At 46.6% G+C, this 11,281-nt stretch overlaps 1 protein-coding gene and 1 non-coding gene across 2 annotated transcripts in view; one reads left to right on the top strand and one right to left on the bottom strand.

Moving 5' to 3' along the window:
• The window catches only part of DAPK2 (death associated protein kinase 2), a 115,651-nt gene that overhangs the window by 7,511 nt on the left and 96,859 nt on the right, over window positions 1-11,281 (top strand). The gene's annotated exons all lie outside the window — the stretch shown is intronic.
• Window positions 2,317-2,389, bottom strand: TRNAG-CCC (transfer RNA glycine (anticodon CCC)). Its single transcript has one exon. It is a non-coding gene; the product is annotated as a tRNA-Gly (tRNA).

The following is an 11,281-nucleotide window of genomic DNA, read 5'->3' as shown; positions in this document are numbered from 1 at the left end:
TACATATATATATATATGTATATATATATTCTTTTTCAGATTCTTTTCCATTATACGTTATTATAAGATATTGAATATACTTCCCTGTGCTATACAGTAGGCCCTTGTTGTTTGTTTTATATATAGTAGTGGACACACATTATTGTATTTAATCCTGGTAGCATCTTGTGAAGCAGCTGCTATTCCCATTTTACACATGAAGAAATTCAGTCTCCAAAATGTTAGGTAACTGGCTCAAGAAATACAGACCACCTACCGTATCAAGGAGAAGGCAAGTGGGAAATTCCACTTCGTGCAACACAGCAAATCTCAGAGAAAGTCAGAAATAAAAGCCAGAAACTTCTCTAGCCAGAGCCCTGTTTGCCTCCCTGGGCTGGGATTCTTGTGCTTGTCTGATCACACACATGCTTATATTTCCTGCTGCTGGAAAGTGAAAGTGACCCACCTAAGTTAAGAATCTTCTGGCCGCATGTTAGTATCTGTGCCGAGTACTTCTCATCTTCCAGAGCAATATGAGCTGGATCACATTCCCACTTCACAGTTGTGAAAACTGAGGCTCAGAGAAGTTTTACAGTGGCGGCTGGTCACTCATGCCAAAAAAGCTTTCTTACTGCTAACACCGAGCTCGTCTGTGCCGGGCCCAGGAAGCCCTCAGCTTGGTGTTAGTGGCAAGGAAGTCTTTTGGGCCACAGCTGCGCCCCAGACAAGCCAGTGGTTTCCAAAACGTGAGTGAGCATGTGTGGATGTGTAAGTGCACGTCTGTACTCATTGTCACAGTCCAGAGACTCTTCCCAGGCACCCACTGTGTGCTGTGCACCATGATGGATAGAGGAGACTTAGGGCTCAGGCCTTACCCCAGAAGAGATTAGGGCTCAGTTGTGGCACAGGGGTACTCTCCTCAAAAGCTAATGAAATGAGACGTTGGAACTGGCCACAAGCTAATAGGGGGACCCCCAAACATGTGCCAGTTGTTCAGCGGAGGAAGCTGTCACCCTGTGTGGGGCAGCTCCTCACGGTGTAATCCTGGAGATGGCACATAACCACCTCAAGGTCAGGGCTCTGCCAAAGACTGAGAAGCAGCAGGCCCGGGCTTGGGCAAGAGGGCGCGTGGAGAGAGGTGAAGGGAGGGGGATGCCAGGAGGACAGGCGACTGCAGGGGCCCTGGATGACAGAGGCCCTGGATGACAGAGGCCCTGGAAGAAGGAGGGAGGCGCCTTTATCACCCATTGTCAGGCAAACAAAGCACAAAGCCACTCAGACAAAGTGGCTGCATTGCACATGCTTCAGTCAGAAGCTGGCACTTGGTGCAAACCGCTTGCCCCGAGGTAGCAGTCTCATTGAGCTCAGTTTGCATTATGAAAATTGTAAGAGCGAGAGGGAGGTCCTATGTGAGGATAATTGAAACCGTTATATACCTGTATCTATGGGACAGGCTTTCCTTTCTACTTATATATCGCCAGCGTGTACATTTTGCATTGTGTTGTTCTTTGACTCAACATTGTTTTATGTATCCAGAGTCCGTATAACCTAAAAATATTTTTGTTTCAAAATAATTTCAAATTTAATAGCAACATTTTCAGAATAACAGAACTCCTGTATATCCTTTATATACAGGAACTCCTGTATATTCTATTCTAGGAATAGGTGGACTTGAGCCTCCCAAATAGACATACCAGGTTTTAACATTTTGTCACCTCCTCTCTTGCTGTCTCCCTCCTTCCCCACTTTCTCCTTCTCCTACTGCCTTTCTTCCCTCTTTTTCTTTCCTTCAGTTTCTTCTTTCTTTTTGTCTGTCTATCTACCTATCTACCTACCTACTTACCTATTATTGTTTCCGAGCCATTTGGGAGTTGGTTGCGGACATTATGCCTCTTTATCCTCAATGCTTCATTATGCATCTCCTAAGGACACGGGCGTTCTCTTTCATAACCACGGTACAACTTTCAAATTCAGGACATTTCACTCTGATACAATATTTTTATCTAAGTTATCATTCTTGTTCCAATTTTGTCAATTTTCCCATTAGTGTTCTTTAAAAAAAATTTTTTTTTATTTTATACAATTTTAAAAGGTTAAACTCCATTTACAGTTATTACAAAATATTGGATATGTTCCCCGTGTTGTATAATACATCGTTGTAGCCTATCTTACACCCAACTGTTTGTACCTCCCACTCCCCAGCTAGTGTTTTTCATTTATATATTTATTTAAAATACTTTATTTATTTATCTGGTTGTGCCGGGTCTTAGTTGCAGCAGGCGGGCTCCTTAATTGCAGCATGCAAAGTCTTAGTTTCGGCATGCATGTGGGATCTAGTTCCCCGACCAGGGATTGAACCTGGGCCCCCTGCATTGGGAGCACAGAGTCTTACCCACTGGACCACCAGGGAAGTCCCCTAACTAGCAGTTTTTCTCCCTGCTAAACAGGATCCAGTGAAGATCATATATTGCATCTCCTTGTCATATATCTTTAGTCTCCTTTAATCTGAAACAGTTCCTCAGCCTTTCTTTGACTTTCATGACAAGATATTTTTGATGAATACTGGCCTTTTAAAACAAATAGATGCAGTCGGTATGTTTTCATTAACTTCATAATAATCTGCTGTATACAAACATCCCCAATTTACTAAACTTTCCCTATTGTTTCTCACTACTAAAAATAAGTGTTTCTGTGAACATTATTTGTTAATTTCCTCTCTCTGCATTATTTCTGCCAGTGTATTCTCAGAGGTGGAATACGAGGTCAGAGGTTATGGCTGATTTGTGTAATGGTTGAAACTGGAAATACCGAACCAGTTTACCAGGTCACCAGCATGTGCTTATTTCCTTATGGCTTTGCCAATACCCCTTTGTCATTTTTGTGTATTTTTGTGCAGTTTAAGAGTTCTGTAAAGATACCTTAATGTTTTCACTGTGGAGAGATTTAACGTGGTTGAAGTCTTCTGTGCTTCTCCCTTAATTCCAAATCTTGTTCTCTGTGCTACTTTACCTTTTTTCATGGTGTTTCTATTTCATTTTCATAGATATTTTGAAGTTCTGATAGCAACACAAGGCAGGTAAGGCAAGTATAATCATTCGCATTTTATAAGTGATGAAAATGAGGCCCCGTCAGGAGTAGAGGCAGAGGTCTTCCTGTAGACGGATGGTGTTGCCTTCCTCCCCCAAGAGGTAGAGGAGATTCAAGGTCTTTGGGGGACCCCAGAACTCTGGCAAAGGGTTCCACTTCTTTGTCTCTACTTTTAGAAGCTGGCTGGAATGTTGTGGGGTTTTTTTTGGCCACATGGCTTGTGGGATTTTAGTTCCCAGACCAGGGATTGAAACTGGGCCCTCAGCAGTGACAGCCCAGAGTCCTAACCACTGGACTACCAGGGAATTCCCTGGAATGGTTCTATAAGAAAGTTTTCTGTGAGGTGCTATTGGGAGAGGGGGTGCTTGGGGAGAAGTGTGTTTTGAGGACGAAGGAGAGAGGTTGGTTTCCCTGTATTCTCCCTTGCTGGGGAGACCAAGGTGAGGGGTAAGAGCCGTGGCCAGTGGTGGGTGTTAGGGCCTTAGGTACCCATCACCTCAGCTGCAGTAAAGCACCAGGGCTCTGGCAGTGCAGGTGGGAGGTCATGTGAAGCCCTCCAGAGCCTCCCACAGAGGAGATGCTGCAGCCATCAGAGTCTCTCTTCTGGAGATTGCTCTAGCCCCCAGAGCAGCCTTCAACAGGCTTTAAAGCCCAAGAACTTTAACCTGCAAGGGCTCCGACCTTGTCTAGTCCAGGGGATGGGAAACTATAGCCCTATAGTCAAATCCAGCCTGCCACCTACTTTCAATGGCCCTGGAACTAAGAATTTTTTTTTTTTTTTACAAAGTGTGTGTGTTTTTTTTTAACTTCATATTGGAGTATTGCTTTACTTCAATGGCCCTGGAACTAAGAATTTTTTTTTTTTTTTACAAAGTGTGTGTGTTTTTTTTTAACTTCATATTGGAGTATAATTGCTTTACAATGTTGTGTTAGTTTCTGCTGTATAACAAAGTTAATCAGCTATACGTATACATATATCCCCGTATCCCCTCCCTCTTGAGCCTCCCTCCCACCCTCCTTTTCCCACCCCTCTAGGTGGTCACAGACACCGAAAGAATGGGTTTTATAGATGACCAGTTGCAATAGATTTGATGGTTGGAACACTAACTTTCGACCCCAATTAGGCAAACTGTTATCTGCCCCTGCAATTCCATTCTTCTCATGGCAGACCTGTATTACAAAAAACAAACAAAACAGAATAAGACAAATGCAATTCTTATTATATTTTGAGTTTCATCAGTTAAAATTTTGTGGAAATTTAGTTTTCTCCTTTGTTATGTAAGTACCTACTCTGTGCTTCCAGCGCAGGAGGTGCAGATTCGATCCCGGGTTGGGGAATTGGGATCCCACATGGTGCAGGGCCAAAAATACTACTACTACTACTAATAAATAATAATAATATCCTGGATTTTACTTCTCGGCTCTCAATGCCTAAAGTATTTACCATCTGACTGTGGAAAAAGTGTGTCTACTCCTGATCTACTCCAGTATGGTTTACTAGTTAAGCCGCAAAACTTTAAAAAAGTGACTTATTCTGGGGTGGGGGACAGGATAGAAACAGATCAAAGTGAGGTGCAGTTATGTAAAAGGAGGAAGAAGAGGTGAGCAGCGGTCCACCTGCGCCCCTTCCCTGCCCTCCGTCTCACACAGCCTGTGAGGAACCTCCGAGAAGCCCAGTTTCAGAACCACTGTCCACGTCAGTCTGTCCTGTCCTGCAGGGAGTGCTGGGGTGGAAGATGGGAAGGGAGGTCTGGGTATTAGGGATTGTGCATCCTCTCTAAACCTGGCCCTGCACTGGTCATGGGCTGTTACCTAGTTTAATCCTCTTGCAGCCCTACGGTGTTTCTCCCACTTTGCAGATAAGGAAGCTGAAGCTTGGAGAACTTAACTAACTTGCCGAGGGACGTGTCAGAGCTGGGATTTAAACCCATGCCTTCTGCCCCCTGGTCCAGTGCTCTTTGGGGCGGGGGTACCAAGCTGCCCAAGATTTTTCTTTCTTCCTGTGACCCTGGGCTCCCCTCCAGAGGACAGGGGAGGAGGTGGATACTATTGTTTAGTGGTTTACTGGGGAATCTGCTGAGAGCCCAGTTGTCCTTGTTTAATCCATTTCCACGGCTGACACTGCTCCCCTGGCCCACCCCCTGGCTGCCTGCATCTAAGCCTGAGACCTCAGAACCCTAATCTTGAATCCTGAGCTGCTGGTCTTTGGTGGCCTGGCCACAGGGCCTGGAGGGTGATGAATTATCCTTCCCTCCTGGGGGTAAGGTTTATTTGGCACCCTGGACCCAGGGCCCACCAGCTAAAGAGGAGAACTTGGCTGCTCAGTGGCTACAGTATGGTCCTGGGAGGCAAACGCTCCTACTGGTGTTTTGGAGGAGAAAGGGAGACAGGGCAGAGGGGGAAAGGCAGCTGAGGGCCCCAGCAGGAGGACGGGCTCGGGGCAGCAGGCTGATGAGCCCTAGCCTGGTGGTGACTACTCTGGGTGCTGCAGCCACGGGGCCCAGGTGTGATCCTGGCTCTGCTACTGTGAGCCGCTGGACCTGGGGCAGCTTCACACTCATAGGCTCCGTTTCTTTGTGCTAAGATGGTCCCATTTCTCACAGGGTTGTTTTCCAGCCTTCTGGGGTCCCCTCCTTTAATGTCCAAATAAGAATAATGAGCATTCCATTCCAGGACAACAGGAAGTCCTGTTCCTGACTGAGCATTTCTGGGTCTCCCCAGGGAGGGCTCACATCCTCCTTGATGCCTTAGGTCCTTGGACTCAGGACCTCTTTCTCCTTCGAGACAAGGCAGCGCTCCCTCTGTGACCCTGTCTCAGGCACGGACTCGGGCCCGTATCTGAGTGCCTCCCTTGCCACTGAGGCTGCTTGCAGGATAAACTGAGTTTCGGGTAGTGAGAGGAATTTCTGCACAGAGAAGGAAACAACTTCAAGTGGGGTAATAGATACCTCCGCTCCCCTGACTCCTGCCATCTGTCATGATGCTGGGGCCTTCCAGGACCCCTCCCCAGGCCTGAGATCTGCTACCATCCTTATACTTACCTCCCCAAAGAGACCCCCTATTCTTTCACATATAGGAAGTTTAGGTCCTTGTTATAGCCTCTCCCTGAAAGGACCCTGGCCCTCTCTTTTCCAGAACCAAAGATCCTTTAAAGTTTTTCCCATGCAAAAAGCCGTCTCTGACCATCCCCCCACCCCACCTCCACCCCATTTCAGAGTCTTTTGCCTTCCTTATTACCAGTAACAGTTCTGAGCAGCTTTCAAAGTGATTCTTTTCCCATTCCTAGCACAGATGTAAGGGGCATAGCCTGGCATGTGGGAAGTACCCAGCAAACGGTTGCAGATATGGACAAGGTGATGCTAAAAGCCCAGCGGTCAGTTGTTTTGAAGAGCTCATAGGGAGGAGCTGGGTTGGGCTGCTTCTCCTCTGTTACCTCATTTGATCATGAGCCTCCACATTGGAGTAGGTGGGCAGGGAGGAAGTCACCGTCCCCATTTTACAGATATGCAAACAGAGGCACAGAGACCCAGCCCTACCCTTGAGAGCAGGGCGGCCAGGTGGAGTGGAGATAAGGCTGGTGTCCACAGGGGTTTGTAAACACAGGTCCAAGTAGCAATCTTGAAAAGATTTCTTAGAGAAGGAGATTGTATAAGACATCTTTGGACCCAGCTAAATCAGCAGTGTTTCCAGAGTTTGGAATTGTGAAATTCTTTCTGATGGTTCAGCTGAGCCCTGATGTAAGAGCCTTCCTGGGTTCCACACATGCCTCTGAGATTTCAGCTTTCTGCTGGTCAGGAAGCACTGCCAGGCCCTGGCTAAGCGGGTTTGGCTCCACCAACCGCCACCCCAATTCCCCTGGTTCCCAGTGTTGTTACTATCCAGGAAGTTCTGCGGCTGGACCATCTCTGGGGCAGCTGATCCACCCCTCTCCAGTACCCAGTCAAGAATTTGTCTCTCAGGCTCAGGTATTAAACCTAGGTACGAATCCCAGTTTTACTACTCACTGCCTGTGTTACCTTGGGTAAGTTACTTCACCTCTCTGAGCCTTGGTTTTCTCATCTGTGAAATTGAGAACATACCACCTACCTTATCAGGCCAGGATTTGAACCTCCATCTCTCCTGACTCTAGAGGATTGAGTGAGATTATGAGCGAAACATGTAGCACAGTGATTGTCATCTTGGGTAGTATATATGAATCACAGAGGAGGTTTAAAACAAACACACATGTATACATGCCAGGGATTCAGATTTAGAAGGTCTGGGGTGGCGTTCTGGCATCCATATTTTTTAAAGTGTCCCAATTTGTGTAGACTGTACACCTGGATCCAAGATCACTTCTTCAAAATGGTACTTGAGACACAACGTAAGCTCCCAGAGCTGTTGGTTTACTCCTTCCTTCCCTGATTCAGCAAGTCTCTTTATTATCCTCTATCACAGTGGGCCATGTTAATTTTACCTCTGTCTTCGCTCACAAAGACCCCCGCTGGGATTCCCACCCCCCCTCACTTGTGCATGGTGTCTGCCATACCCGATATTCCTTTCTTGCTAAAACTACCCTCTTTCCTTTTCTGCCGTGAGCCCCTCACAGCCCCCTGCCCCATAGAGTGGAGCTGGACTGTCTCTTGTGCAGGGATGGCCCCCTGGTTGGAACAGGGATGGTCACTTGACCCAAGAGTGACCCATTCATTGGCTATTTGGTGTCCTATGAGATGGCTGGGCTGAAAAAGCTCTGCCCACTAGGACCAGTGATGTATTAGCCAAAAGCCAATTAGATGGCCTCTCTCTGAGACTTGACGCACAGTGAGGGGGGAATGGGGCTGCCACAGAAGAGGCAGTGATTCCACGAGCTAATTCCTTTGTGGCTTCTAGGTTCACTTTCTTCCTGTGTGTATCCTTCCAGTGACCGCCTTTTCCTCAAAGAGCCTAGGTTGCATGCCTTCCCTGTGTTATCTGTGTCTCACCCATGCCCGGAGCCCTGCTCCAGTTCTACCCATGCCCAAGTTCTGCTTCCTTACAGAGGCCTGTCCTGACTACTGCAGGCATGTTGACTGCAGGCAGGGTTGGGTACACCTGTTCTGCGTTCCTACAGCATGTTGTGGATTCCCTAGTCGTCATTATTTGCCTTTGAGTCTGTTCCCGCCGTCTCTGGCATCGCCCCTTAACAAAAAGCTCCCCTAAAGCAGCTTGCAGTCCAGTGAGCTTTCCAATCATAGGATCCGGAGGTCATTCTCTTTTATCTCCCAGTGCCTTACCCAGTGATAGGCACATAGTAGGTACACAATAAATGTTCGAATGAGTTCTGGTTTCAGTTGGCTCCCAGGGTCTCTATTCTGGCTTTGCACTGTGACCTTAATCAAGTTTCTCTTCCTCTCTGGTTCTCAGTTCCATTTCCCCCCTCAGCTCTAAAATGTCATGATTCTATGAAATACCCATCAAACATCTATTGGGCAGGAGGTACTTCGATGGGCATAGGGAGGGGTGGAGAGGAGAGTGAGTGCAGAGATATAGTTTATACCTTCTAGGAGCTTAAAGAGAGGTTGCAGGGGCATATAAACAAACAAACAAATAACCAAAACAGCCCATTGAGAGTATCAGGCTCAGCAGCAATTCAAGGGCTGTCAGAACATAGTGCAGCCAAAAGAACATTCCAGACAATCTATGTGATGCTAGTTCAGAACGTGGCTACCTCCATGGACTGGCACAGTCAGAAAAGGTTTTGGGAGGTGAGAGCTAAGTGAGGCACTGAAGGATGGGTGGGATTTGAATAGGCCGAGTAGTGAGTGTGGGCATTCTAGGAATAGGTGGACTTGAGCCTCCCAAATAGACAGGAAAATGCAAGGTGTGTTTGTGAGAGTGGGTCCCCCAGAAACTGGATGACGTGTTCTGATAGGGAGGCAGTGCGTGAGCCTGGAGTAGCAAGGAGGGGATGGACAAAAGTCTAAGCTGCCATTAAAGTTTTACTAGTGTTGGTATTGATCACAGTGAGGGGAGGTGGGAAGGATGAGGGGAAGTTAGGACTGTGGTTGATTTAATTGTCTTTTACTTATACTCTCTGTATTTTCTTTAAAAAACTTTAAACATGTATTTCTTATGTCATATAGAACAAATTGCTTTTTAAGTATTTCATGCTCAGGAGTTTGGATTTCATACTGGTTTTAAGCTGGAAGAAAGGTTTTGGGATTGAATGGGGAAAAGGGTCATGGGGGACTTCCCTGGTGGCGCGGTGGTTAAGAATCCACCTGCCAATGCAGGGGACACAGGTTCGATCCCCGGTCTGGGAAGATCCTACATGCCGTGGAGCAACTAAGCCCGTGCGCCACAACTACTGAGCCTGCGCTCTAGAACCCACAAGCCACAACTACCGAGCCCACGTGCCACAACTACTGAAGCCCGCATGCCTAGAGCCCGTGCTCCACAACAAGAGAAGCCACCGCAATGAGAAGCCTGCGCACCGCAACGAAGAGTAGCCCCTGCTCGCCGCAACTAGAGAAAGCCCACGCGCAGCAGCGAAGACCCAGTGCAGCCAAAAATAAATAAATAAGTTAATTAATTAAAAAAAGAAAAAAGGAAAGGGTCATGGGAGGTGGCCCAGTGAGGAGTGAATCGCTATAAAGAATGTGAGGGGGGCTTCCCTGGTGGCGTAGTGGTTGGGAGTCCGCCTGCTGATGCAAGGGACATGAGTTCGTGCCCCGGTCCAGGAAGATCCCACATGCCGCGGAGCGGCTGGGCCTGTGAGCCATGGCCACTGAGCCTGTGCGTCCGGAGCCTGTGCTCTGCAACGGGAGAGGCCACAACAGTGAGAGGCCCGCGTACCGCAAAAAAAAAAAAAAAAGAATGTGAGAGGATGAGGACCTGGAAGCTTCTCAAAGGAGGGATGGAGGCTTCACTGACTTGTATCCTTCACACAGAAAGAAAGGACTCAGTAAACCCTTGTAGAAAGATTAGCAAATCAGGGTGGCAGCCCCTAAGAGAGAAGGTAAAGTGATGGTGAGGATTCACACTGGTTCCTGCAGTGAGTCTCCCATCTCTTTTGCCAGAAAAATTCTGGCAGATACCCTGGGAGGTTTGGAAAGAGTCATTTGTCATTGTCCTCACTGGGCCACTTCCCATGACCCTTTTCTCTTTTTTTAGATTAAATTTATTAATTTATTATTAATTAATTTATTTATTTTTGGCTGCGTTGGGTCTTCGTTGCTTTCTCTAGTTGCAGCGAGCGGGGGCTACTCTTCAGTGCGTGGGCTTCTCAAAACTTAAAACTATTCAAATGTTAATAACTGCAGGTGCTCATTTAACAATAACAGTGTTGTACATTTCTTTTCTCTCTGCGAGATTGCCCAGAAGCCTATAGCATTGCCAAGATTGTCCAAGCCTTTTTAAAAAAAATTTTTATTGGAGTATAGTTGATTTACAATGTTGTGTTAGTTCCAGGTGTACAGAAAAGTGAATCAGTTATACATATACATATATCCACTCCTTTTTAGATTCTTTTCCCATATAGGTCATTACAGAGTATTAAGTAGAGTTCCCTGTGCTATACAACAGGTCCTTATTAGTTATCTCTTTTAGGTTTAGTAGTGTGTTTATGTTAATCCCAACCTCCGCCTTTCCCCTTTGGTAACCATAAGTTTGTTTTCTAAGTCTGTGAGTCTGTTTCTGTTTTGTAAATAAGTTCATTTGTGTCATTTTTTCGATTCCACATCCAAACCTTTTAATGACATGTTCTTTTCCTCCTTCTGAGCACCTTCTCTCTCATCTTCCTTCCTTTCTTTTACTAGTTGTACTCAGCCCTCAAGTCCATTGAAAATCCCTCCTGTCCTTCTGAAGCCTTCCCATGGGTATTTCCCCCAGCTTCAGCCATCTATCCAGCTTCCAGCATCCATAGCCCTTACAATCTCTGCCTCATACATAATTGTTCTGAAGCAGAAGGCTTCCTGGAGGTTCCTTCTGTATTCTGAGCCAAACTGTGAGCCCCTTGTAGGCAGAGGCCAAGGTTTATCATTCTTAGTGTTTCCACCACCTCTAGCATAGAGCTGGATCCATAGTAGGTGCTCAGTAAACACAGGGGCTGGTGTAACCATAAATTGTACTCAGCCAGCACTGTGCCCCTGAGGGCTTGAGTTTGTGTTTCCAAGCCCAGGAGAAGGTAGAAATGCAGTGGCATTATTTTCATCACAGTCCTGTTCACACGACCTTCTTTGTTTTCTTGCCTGGAGGG

Source organism: Lipotes vexillifer, unplaced genomic scaffold (genome assembly GCF_000442215.2).
Source record: "Lipotes vexillifer unplaced genomic scaffold, Lipotes_vexillifer_v1.1 scaffold1019, whole genome shotgun sequence".
NCBI classification, from domain to species: domain Eukaryota; kingdom Metazoa; phylum Chordata; class Mammalia; order Artiodactyla; family Lipotidae; genus Lipotes; species Lipotes vexillifer.
The sequence above is the reverse complement of the archived record's forward strand: the minus strand, read 5'-3'. Positions and strand labels throughout refer to the sequence as shown.